The sequence below is a fragment of the Ostrea edulis genome, chromosome 7, assembly GCF_947568905.1.
Source record: "Ostrea edulis chromosome 7, xbOstEdul1.1, whole genome shotgun sequence".
Lineage (NCBI taxonomy): Eukaryota > Metazoa > Mollusca > Bivalvia > Ostreida > Ostreidae > Ostrea > Ostrea edulis.
In genome coordinates this window covers 71,517,921-71,531,053 of record NC_079170.1, presented here as the reverse complement: position 1 = coordinate 71,531,053, position 13,133 = coordinate 71,517,921, and positions in this window count along the sequence as shown.

Sequence of the window (13,133 nt, the reverse complement as noted above, 5' to 3'; positions counted from 1 at the left end):
ACTCAATAATCGGTATGAAATACGTCAGATAACATTTGACCCAAGGATAGGTTGTATTGGCAAACTAGATTGTTATAACTACGATAAAATTTGCGAAATGCTGATTTTAACGAGACTGCTGAAACCCCTGTACCATCAACTTGTTTGTCAGTATATCACTGTGTTGAATGCTGTCTGCCGTGTTTCATTTTTTTACATACTGATATTGACTGCACTTCACTGCGTTCATTAAATGAAGACATAGTGCTCACTGTGGCCGTGGTCGTTTAACAGGGGATGGATACTCCTACTAGGCACCTGATAACACCTCTGGGAAGTCCAGGTAGCGTGTCTGCCCTTGTGGTTTTGAAAGGATTTATGAAATGCATCATTGTTCGTTATCTTCACTTATTTAGGTATCGTAGAAGGTGTGGAAAATTGATCGGGGCAATGGAAAGAGATACTAGTGACAATTACACCAGTGTCATAAAGTAAAATCATGTTCAATATGTTGAAGACAAATGAGTTTGAATGGTGAGGGATAAGTGTGCAAACAATAGGAACCAAAATTGGAAGTTGATAATTTTCATGTATCTAATATCTAGTGCAGTGAATAGTCCATTGCACCCAGAACAAATTGCAACAGAAATTTTAAACATACCACTATATTCACTTGGGTTCATAAATTTCTCTATAAAAAATCGCCAAAAAATTTCCATGTAATAACAATGAAAATTGAAATCTAAAATTGTTTGTTTTTTCAACTTTCGAATGTCCCGCGCGATCCTCCGTAGATAAATTGTTTATGATCATCCGAAGATGGTAAATTGGAAATGGTGACTGTGCCTTAGTTTTGGTAAGGATAAAGTCAAATTTGATGTTGTTTTCTGATAACTTCTACAACCCATCCATTCAAAACCATAGCATTGTCTATTAAAATATTTTAAAATTGATAAACAGGACAAATAATACATAAAACTAGACTAAGCAGACGAAATTCCCATAATGCACCATTCTCAAACAAAATTCGCTTTGTACACATTTTTTCATAAGCGTATCTTCAGAGTTTCAAAGAATAATTCATTTAATGAATATTTATTTTGAATTATAATCTCTTTTCAATAAAATATGCACGTAAAATAAAACTAACGATACTGACGAAAATATTTTTGTATGGAACACCGTTCGTTCAATAAAATGATGTTTTAAAAGTTTATGATGCGATATATTTATACATAGATTTCTTACACTGCAACAATAATGATAAAAATGTAATAGACAAAAAAAGATAATGATAATACTATTGTTATAGATCAATAATATTTAAACGTCTATTGTCCAGGTTAAATACGGGAATCTATCGGAAGAAATCCATGTTGTACTTCTTAGATCGAAGGTATGATCGATAAGTAAGTACTTAAAGCCGTATTTTGTCTCTGCTGATGTTCAATTGTCGGGATTATTGGTTAATTAAAGTTTTGTTTGCATTAACATGTATTTCTTTAATAAAGTCACATTCATTTTATTGAACTTAAATCTTATGGTTATGAAATGGATATTTAAAAATACCGTTTATTCTGTTTCAACTATATCTAAAATAGTATATAATTTTTCAATTTTAGATAAAACAAATGGAAGGCCAAATCCAAATTTGTGTCTTCTGCCAAGACTCATTGGACGATGAAGAAAACACTGTTTTACTCAGGGAGAAGGGATGTGATGGTATCAAGAAAGCAAGCGAAACACTCAAGAAAGATATGTCAATAAGGCCAGGACAACATGTTCATAAATCATGCAGGAGAGATTTTTGTCGCCACAAAGAGATACGCCGCACTGAGCAAAACTCTGTATTGGAAGATAAAACAAGACAGCTACGATCACCGACAAATGCCTTTTCCTTTAAAGATCATTGCCTGTTTTGTACTTTACCGGCAAAAGTCGACGGTAAGAAAAGAGGTTCAGACTGTTTCCAAGTACGAACTTTCGACTTTCAGACGGCTGTACGAGCGGTATGTCATGAAAGAAATGATCAGTGGGGCAAAGACGTACTTGACAGAATCGAATTTGGGCGAGATTTTCCAGCTGTGGATGCCGTTTATCATCAAATATGCAGTACAAACTTTAGAACTGGCAGACAAGTCCCTAGACAGATGCAGAGCCTGGATGTGAAATTTCAAAAGTTGGGCAAAGGTAGACCTCCGAATATTACACAGACGAATGCTTTCATGAAAACAGTGAGTTGGTTAGAAGACAATGATGACGAACAGGTTACTGTGACTGATTTAGTGCTGAAAATGTCAGAAATGTGCAGCCAAGAACCATACAGTACCAAGTATATGAAGAAGAAACTTCTTGAACACTTTGGCTCGGCCATTGTAATTTCCGAAATCAACGGTAAAGCTGATGTTGTTACTTTCAAAAGTACAGCATCAGAAATACTACACGAGTTTTATACTCAGCCAAAAGAAGAAGATTTAAAAACAAGGAAAAGGAGGATCATTGAAACGGCCGCAAAACTGGTTTTAAGCGATATTAAAAGCGTTCCCACGAATAAGCAGATGTATCCTGATCCTCAAACATTGTCATCTTTGTCCGCAAACCAGGAATTTCTTCCGGAGTCCTTACAAATTTTTATGGATATTTTGTTCAAAGGGAAAAAGTCTGCGGTCAAAACTTCATCCATAGGGCAGGCAATTATGCAAGCTGTGAGACCCAAAGTGCTCCTTTCACCACTTCAGATTGGACTGGGAATCCAGTTACATCACCACTTTGCATCCAAGTATTTGATTGATGTTTTGTACAATCTTGGATTCAGTTCCTCTTACAACAAGGTTTTGAAATTTGAGTCAAGTGCAGCTGTCTCGTTGAAAACATATTTGCCTGATGAAATCATCGACAGCAATATTCAGTTTACGGCGGACAACGTTGACCACAATTTGAAGACACTGGATGGTCACGATACATTCCACGGAATGGGAATTATCGCTACAATCACTCCGGGTGTCGATTTCACAGACCCTGTTCCAAGAATAAATGCAACTGCTGAGGAAATCGTGGAATCTGGGAAAATTGAAATCAAATTCTACAAGTCGCCTTATGAAACACCCCTGCTCAACCTGGCAAAATTAAGATCTTTCAAGTGCAGAGACCCAACAGAGGAATTAGAGACACCTTTAAAGGTATCGTGGCCACTTCAATCACGAAAGCTGATGTATTCAGGCTTCATGCAAACTATTCAAGAAGGAGCGTTTCCCGGCCAATCGTCTATTTGCTTCTTGCCAATGATCGATATGAATCCAAGCGATCTATCGTGCATTTATTCAACCCTCCATTTCATTTGCAAAGAGGCTTCACGTCTTTCCGCCACGCCAATTATCACATTCGACCAGCCCCTATACTGGAAGGCTTTGATGATCATACAAAGTGAACCAAATGACAGTCCACTGAAAGCAGCAATCGTACGACTTGGAGGGTTCCATACACAAATGAGTTTCCTTGGTTGTATCGGCCATGTTATGCAGTCAACTGGCCTGTTTGAAGTTCTTGAAAATATATATGCTTCAACCACAATAGAGCATATGATGACGGGGAAGGCTGTGTCAAGAGCTGTTCGAGGGCATTTTATTGTAGCTTGTGCTCTATATACTATAATGCTTTCAAGGTTGGTTGGTGTTCCTGCTCTGCAAACCCTTGACAGTGATGAAACCTCGTCAACTACAAAAAAGAGCGCTGACCTAAATGTTGGAGATGATGACGAATCAAACAATGACTCGGGTGATCTGACTGCTAAAAGAAGATTTCAGGAAGCTTTAACACTATATACAGGGATCCCCGAAGACAAAATAGGAATAGATGATGTTCTACATGATGAAAATTTAACAGAAATCAACCACCTGGTAAGAAAAGAGATGGAGCGTTTGTCAAAATACCCCACAGCCAAGTTATGGATCCAATACCTGGACATGATTGACATTATGAGGAGGTTCATTAGGCAGAAAGAACTGGAAATTGGTATTTGCATCTTCACTGTGTACAAGAAATACTTCCATTCTTCGCAGCAACAGGTCATAATCTGTACCTTAAATCTGCATATTGCTATCTTCAGCAAATGGATTTACTAGAAAAAGATCATCCAGACATATATCAGAAGTTTTGCGAGGGAAACCATGTAATACGAAGAAGCAATAGGTATTGGGCAGGAATATCAAGTGACTTGGTCATTGAGCAGACTCTGATGAGGAGCATAAAAACAACAGGAGGGATGACTAGAGGAAAAGGAATGTCGGAACAGCAGAGAGCACAGTGGTTATTGTCAATGCTGGCATGTTCCGGTATAAATTCTGCCATGCAGAGAGTTGAAAATTTGCAGTACGGGACAAGTAATCAACACAAGGAAAGCACGAATTCAAGACAAGAACGGGATAATAGAGATTTGAGGACGGTCGTTCAGTTTCTCAACGAGAGAAACCCATTCTCTGAGAATGTATCTCTTCGTAATATAGAGACTGGCGTCACGGCTACAAATGAAGTAAATGTTCAACATGCCCTTAGCGTTGGACAGAGCATCGTCAATTATATGGAGGGCCAGAATGCATTTTCAATATCATTTAAAAGAAGTCTCCAAGTTAAGACTCTTAATGAAAAGCTTAAAGTTAAAACACAGGGTGACAGTCTGAATGTTAGTTCTCAGCTTCTCTTTCAAAGACTTATTACAGCCGCAAGAAATATAACAGAAGACGTTTCGAGGATTTTCGAGTATGAACTGAGCAATTTTCCCTCTTCCATGTTTGAATCATCAGGTGTCATGCGAGAACCCCAGAAATCCAACCTTGCTGAAGCCTTATGAGCACTCGGAGACTGCTCCGCAGAATATATGACTACAACAGACGTGCAGTATGTTCTTGATGGAGGATCTTTGCTTCACCGCATCCCATGGCCCAGAGGAGCGACCTTTGGGACAATCGTCAACATGTATGTTGAGTATGTCAGGAAAAGGTATGGTGATGCCATTGTTGTATTTGATGGCTATGAAAATGGACCCTCGACAAAGGATCATACTCATCAAAGACGGACGAAGGGGATTTATGGGACAAAAGTTTACTTTCACGAGGAAACCCCCTTCAAGTCAAAGAAAGATCTCTTCATGGGAAACAATGAGAACAAGCAGAACTTCATTACACTCCTTGCAAAGCACCTCTCTATTCAAGGCTGTAAAGCTATTCATGCCCAGGATGACGCAGATGTTTTAATCGCACAGACAGCAGTGGAGAGTTCAAAGACTACCAATACAGTCTTAGTTGGGGAAAACACATATCTTTTGGTATTGCTATGTTATCACATGGATGTCACGTATGAAAAGTTAATCTTCCAGTCTGAAATGAGGGCGTCGTCAAGGAAAGTCAGAACATGGGATTTAAAGAAAGCCAAAATTGTTATGGGCCAGAACTTGTGCAAAATCTTGCCGTTTGTTCATGCTATATCAGGATGCGATACCACCTCCCGTTTGTTTGGTGTAGGGAAAGGACAGATCTTAAAGATAGCAGTGAACGGCACTTATTTCCAGGATATTGCTAACAAGTTTCTGAATGCGAATTCAAAAGAGGAAGCCAGCAGAATAGGAGAAGAGGCACTAGTTTGTCTCTATAACGGAGTGCCACATAAGGGTCTTAATCTGCTTCGTTTCAGAAAATTTACAGCAAAAGTAATGACAAGCTCGAAATTTGTTGAGGTACACTGTTTGCCTCCGACCTCCAATGCCGCGAAGTTTCATATCTTGCGAGTATTTCTACAATTAAAACAATGGATCGGCGAAGCAGATGGTATGGAAGCGAAAGATTGGGGGTGGTCAGTTGAAAACAACTTGTGCTTCCCAATCAGATCGAGCTTACCACCCGCACCTGATGAACTTCTAAAGACAATATACTGCAAATGCAAGAAAAACTGTGAAACTAATCGTTGTAACTGTAGAAAACACGGATTGGAGTGTTCTGTGGCCTGCACAGAGTGTAGAGGGAATACGTGTTGTAATATGTCTACAACAACTCTTGATGACCAGCTGGATTCCGATCTTGAAGACTATGAGTAGCTGAATAAACTATAATGTATTTTTACTCTATTACTGATAACATGTTATTATATTCTTTAAAAACTACAAAACTACAAATTGCTTATTTAATAATTTCTGAGAATGGGAATTTCGTATATTTTTATGAAAAGAAATATTATGTCTTTATTTTATCTTAATGAAATGCTTTAAAAATTAATTGAAAAATCATAAAATATTCTAGATTGCATTAACAATGAAATGATTTAAATTAGTGACTTTTTCCAGTTTTCAGCGATTTTTAATCGAAATTCCGTATTTTCTCCCCAAAAATCTTATAAAGTTCATTTTGGATTTTTGGAGATTTTTCATATGATGATCAGATCACTTTGAACTTCATTAAAAACCCAAGAAACTTTCTGTTGCAATTTGTTCTAGGTCATGTTATTTAAATCATAGATTGACTAGACTAATCAGAGAATGGTTGCAATTAAAACTTCAAAACAAAATATTAAGAATTTCCCATTGGTAGAGAAAGATACATGGAACCAGCATATGCATTGGTATATTGGCGATGCGTAGTCATTACATCCACCGGCCCATAGTGGATTTAGATCTCCTCAGGTAGTTTGATTAATCTTTAATTAGATAATCATTTAGGAATAATTATCTATTCATCTATCCAATTAGTTTATTCATTTATCTATCTAGCTAATTTATTTATGGATTGTTTCTCTTTTCATATTGTTATACAGAACTTATCTTGACATTTTCTTGTTCACCCGTTAGTATAATGTCTTTGCACAATTAGATTAACTTTTCTGAGATTATGTCTTAGTCTGGCCTGACAAGAACTAGTTTATTTGATGTGTGATATATACTTTTATTATATAGCTAATAAATAGTCTAATATAAAATCTGCGTAAAATCTAGAGAATGTTAGCGTTCAATATCCTGAGAATTTATTGAACGCTAACTTTGCATTGCGTAAAGTGTATGCGCCCGAAACATTCCGAGTATGAGCGTTCAATATTGACGTTACCGTAACGACGTAAACAAGCCGAAATGGCAGACGACGGCCCTCCGAATCCGACAGAGCAGGTATTTGATATTTACTTAAGCAAAATGTTTTACTGTACATAAATTATGATGTCCCCATTTACAAAATCAGATTGCTTCATGCATTAGTGACGGGTTAAATTTTGAACAGTTAAGAAATGCATGCTGTTATTGCACACTGCCAATAATGATGAATTCTCGTTTATTTTGGAGTAGTTTGAGTGAAAAGGGATATAATTTAACAACTAGATACTTGAGCTATATAATAAAAGGGTTATTGAACTTATATAGGTGAATATTGGCACGAGTTGGCTGTCAAAATGCACTCGCAAGCTCGTGCATTTTGACAGCCAACTCGTGCCAATATTCACCAATATAAGTTCAATAACCCTACATTATTCAATCGCTGTCTTTGAGAATGTCCTGATTTTATAACGTATCTTTGAATATATACATTTCATCCGTACTTAACAGTACTCATATTGAATGTGTAAATTTCACGAAAGAGAAGCAACTATTTGGTTTTCAGTTTGAATAGAACACAGAATAAATAATGATGGATGTCGTATTATTATAATTCCATCGCAATGCGTTTGCCCATTTTTTAATATGTATTTTATATTTCAACGAGTTTAGCTACCTGTCTATATATGCTATTAAAATTATCAGGAAAAATAAAATTGTGATTATTCCTTGATCTTTTTGGCTATATTTAGCTCTAAAAATTCATAGTTATTTCGGATTTCAAACATTTCGGTTGAGCATCACTGAAGAGACATTATTTGTCGACATGCGCATCTGGTGCATCAAAATTGGTACCGTATAAGTTTTACATTATGACCCCTGGGTCGAGGCCTCTGCTGGTGGACTGTTAGTCCCCAAGGGTCTCTACAGCCAAGTAGCTTAGTACTTCGTTACTACCTTGAAAATACGGATGTATATTTAATTGCTGTTATAAAATTTAGAAATTCATTTCAAAATTAAGGATTATCTCCCTCGTGCATAGCTCTTATCCTTGGACGAATTTGGCTCCACTATTTTGGCACGCTGTTTTGGGCTATATTTAGCTCTAAAAAGTCATAGTTATTTCGGATTTGAAACATTTCGGTTGAACATCACTGAAGAGACATTATTTGTCGAAATGCGCATCCGGTGCATCAAAATTTGTACCGTATAAGTTTTATATAATGATATATACCTTGATGATACGTGTTTTAACGGTCTCAATTATAGTAAACATTTCGCTAATTCTGCGGTCGTTATAATGGTGTAATTTGAAAATACCTCTTACCATTGGACTGAATACTGTCTGCTGTGTTTCATACTATCAGGGCTGACTGTATATAGATTAATAAAGATCTATGAATTTTAGTAGAGAGAGAGATACAGAGAGAGAGCGAGAGAGAGAGAGAGAGAGAGAGAGAGAGAGAGAGAGAGAGAGAGAGAGAGAGTCTACTGAATCCCGAGTTCTTACATGTAGATTGAATGAACATTTTTATACTTACGGTTTTCTCCGTTTTCATCGATCTGTTTAGAAAAGAAAAACATATTACAAGGCATGCAATGCCAAGCTATGATACTATTGAATAATGTTTGATTCATTCATGGTTCATTATAATCTTTATCTGTTTATTCAAATTCAGCAATGAACCAAAAACAATGTCGGTTGCATGCTATAGGATATAGTAATACATTTACCATTTCCAAATACTTGTAACCAGGTTGTGATTTTGTGTGATTTCCCAGTTTCACCCATTCACAGCAAATACGACACTTAAAGAGCTCAGCATTCGTTTTACACACTTCTATTCCGACACAGCGTTGATCATCATAACAAAAGTTAATATATTTATACATAGTATTTCCAGAAGATGTTGCTTTGGCTGAGAAAAAGATTTGATAGCCGTCAACAGAAAGCTTCCCGTTATACGTTGAATGGAAGTCCTTATGAGAACATTGTTGACTGATAGCTTGTTGAATTGCAAAGACAAGACCGGCACATTTTAATATCATTGTTGTTTTGTGCATTCGAAGCACAACTCAGCTATTGACGGAGTGAAAGATTTGGCAACTGCGTAAGTGCGTTCTAGGAAATTAAATAATTTATTCTGTCGTATTTAATTTCACATCCAAATAATATTGTTTTTGTATATGCTAGTTTGCATTCTTAATCTAAAAATTCGAAGAATAGAAATTAAATATCCCTCGAACATCAAGTTACTTTATAATGTAAATGAGACTTGCCGATTTCTAGTATTGATTAGAATACAAATGGATGTCACATTTTTGTCAGCTAACCAATTTATGTTTTTCGTAGAACATTGTATATTTTTTTCTGTTCATCAGTAAAAGACGTGTAATGCACTAAATGCGATGCTAGCCGTTTGATAGATGCATTCCTGCAAGAGGTAGAATTAGTGAGGTGGATGAATATGAAATTACGTTTGGAACTTAGCCAATCCCGGATATCTGTTATTTTTGTGAAAGCAGATATCATTTCGATAAAAATGGTAGTGACAGTTCAATCGCCAAACGCTCGGCATCAGGTGTGAATGTCACGGGTCTTCGGAGATGGCCTTAGAAACGGATGCCCCACAGTACGTGTGGCACGCTTAAGAATGTTTAATGGCCACAGGCGTCAAGGAAAGACCTAAATTTGAAGCCCTTCACCAGTCTTAGTGATGTATCCATACGAGTGAAAAAATTCTCGAGAGGGAAGTTAAACAATATACAATAAAGGCGTAGTTAAACAGGATACAACCATAAGTGCTACATAATGCATGGAGCTGTAAAACATGAATCTGAATATACATTTTTGTATTTACCGGATCAAGTATATTCAAGCGCCAAACTAGTCACCTTAGAAGTCGTAAAATCATGCGCAAATGAAAGTTGAAGATAACGAACAGTGATCAATCTCATAACTCCTACAAGCATTACAAAATAAAGAGTTGGTTAACACGAATCCCTGGAAACACCAGAGTGTATCATGTGACTAGGAAGAGTAAGCACCCCCTGCCGACCGGTCACACCCACTGTGAGCCCTATATCTTGATCAGGTAAACGGGGTTATCTGTAGTCAACATCGGTAAGACTAGAAGGGCTAACAATCGGCATGAAACACGTCAGAAAGTATTTGACACAATCCTAGGTTGCATTAAGAAACTAGATTGTTATAACGACCATAGAAGTTGCGAAATGTTGATTATAAGAACTTTTTGTAACCCCTTCATCATCAACTTGGTTGACAGTAGCTTGCTTCGATTTAGAAACTGACCATACACAGAACAAACTTTTGCATATCGAATCAGTTGACAAATGTAAACACCATATACAGGTGATAATGGAATATTCCTGCATAAATATGGGATGTTGATGGTGAAGAAGTTGAACTCATCCCCTTTGTCATAAAGTTGAGTTGTTAATATCTTTTTCAATAAAATATCTAAGCATGATATGACATTAAAAACGGAGGTCCCCTGTCACTGCAGGCGTTGATGTATTAATACATTCTTACTGCTACATCCCTGATTGTTAAGCATGGGTCTGAATCTGTGGTACTTTACCTATCATCCCGTTTGACATAACACTGATCTAAAAACAAATCTAGGATTGGATGCATTCGATGTCTGCAATGAAAAGTGCAGAAATAAAAGTGACCAACGCTTTACTAAGGTATTTTTATATGAAATGATCCTTGTTAGCTGACCTGTTTTGCTATTCCTATGAACCATAATTCATTCAAAACCTACGTGAGAGGAAAACATGTCTTGATCTGGCCGTCCACTCGAAATTCAAATTTATCGACGACGTTTTATCTATCAACAATAATCATTTTCATTCATATATCTATTCGGTATATCCCTGTGATCTCGAAATAAAAGATACCACAAAGTCGTTCATTTCTGCTTTATACTTGGATTTTTATTGAAAAGAAATATTAACGGCAAATTAATAACTCACCGTTATTACAAATGGAATGATTTCAGCTTATCCATCGTCTGCTTCCCATATTTACGTAACAATATTCCATATCATCCTATACATATGGTGTTCATACATCTCAATTGATTCGATACGCAAAAGCTTATTCAATGAAATATGAAGATAACAAACAGTGATCAATCCCACAACTCTGATAAGCAATACGAAATAGAGATTTGGGCAAACAATGTATACAATTTATTGATGTACAATAAATTAGGTTATTTAAGCCAGAATAAATATTGACAGATGTTTATTCCGGAATTTGCAGCTGCAGCGAGGTTTTATTTTTACTGTTATAAACTTCTACTTCCTCTTCAATATTTTCGTGTAGAAGCGAATGTTTGAAATTCTGCACAAATAATTTTTGAGTCAATGTAGTTCATCGGATTAATCTGGATATATTGATATAGTGAAATTTAAGCCTTTTATTACATTTATTTGACTTAATATTTTGTCGATTAATCATTAATATTATTCGATGTTAATGGATTTTAATTTTATTCACCATACATACAGGGTACGTGAAGCACCATTGATGGAGTTACCACATGCTCGAATATAATCAGAAAGTTAGTTTTAAATCCTAAGTTGTAGACTAGGCAAAACGGGGAAAATACAGAAATCAAAACAAATCTCAACGGAAAGAGTGACGACTCGCAGGAGAGGAGAGGAGAGAAAAAAGGAACCAGTGAGGGCAAGGAAAAACGACACAGAATCCTATTTGGAAGTAACTGACATTTCTGAAGTTGTTTCCTCTGAGCCATCAGTTCAACAAAAGGGCCCCACACCTATAAAAGAAGGAACACAAGTTGGTCAGGGAGGTGATAGAGAGGAAATAGGTATGTCTTCTATGTCGGATAGTCTACCTTCTCTAGTCTATGGTGGGGCTAACTTAACTTGCTCAATTGTCAGCTAAAAAAATAGTTTATGCCTCAATGTGTACCAAGAATTGAAAAATAAAATTATAAGGGGGGGGGGGGGGGAGATATGTTGAGCTAAACAAGATGCTCATAAATTACAATGAGCCTCAGAAACAAACCCTAGTACTTGTTAAAATTGGCGAATTACAGGCAGCTGAAAAATCTAGGAAGAAGATCAATAATATTGAGCAATGGACTGATGCTGATGCCTTTCTCATTTTCTCAAGTGTTTATTTGGAAGCACACCCTGTAAAAAATTTGGAACTGTTGAAATATATGAGAGATGTTAGATTGGCATGTAGTAGGTGTTCAAATCAGGGTTTTAAGGATATGACCAACAGTTTAGGCTGAAAATGGCTAGGCATCTTACAGGTTTTTGGAGTGAAGGGGACTCTGAACTCTGGCTTTTGTATGTTGTGAATATTAACACAAAGGACATGACTGCTGTACCAGCTAACCAGGGCCAGTTTAGAAAATGTTACACATACAATTATCAGGGGTCCTGTTTCAAAACTCCCTGTGGTTATCTTCATTCCTGCATCAAATGCAATGGTAGTCATCCTTATGCACTCTGTTCTAATAAGGAACGGGATCCTTTTCAATGGGGATTTGGGGGCCCTCAGAATTTTCGTGCCCAAGGGAGATGAAACACAGTCCATGGTTACAGCTCGAGAAGAAGGGGGTGTATCAAAGTAGGGGTAATAAAGGATCCTTCTAAGGTTTGGTGTTTAGGTAAAAAAGAGTTGGCAAATTAATTAGTTTGTTGAAAAACTATGCTGACCAAAATATTGGCTGATGGTTTTCAGTTTGGTTTTCGATTAGGTTATGAGGGTTCCCGAATAGGCCGAGAATCAAGAAATCTCAATTCTGTTAGTGATCATTTTGAGGAAACAAAAAATAAAATACTAAGTGAAGTAGGACTAGGTCGTATATCTGGGCCATTTGACAGTAGACCTATTATTAATTTAAAAGTTTCACCTATTGGGCTAGTACCAAAGGCAGATGGAAAATGGAGACTAATCGTTCATTTGTCTTTTCCAGAAAATCAGGGTGTTAATCATTTTATTGACCCGAATAGGTGTTCTGTAGCATATATATAATTAGATCAGGCCCTAGAGGTAGTAGTTAAAATAGTGAGAAAGGAA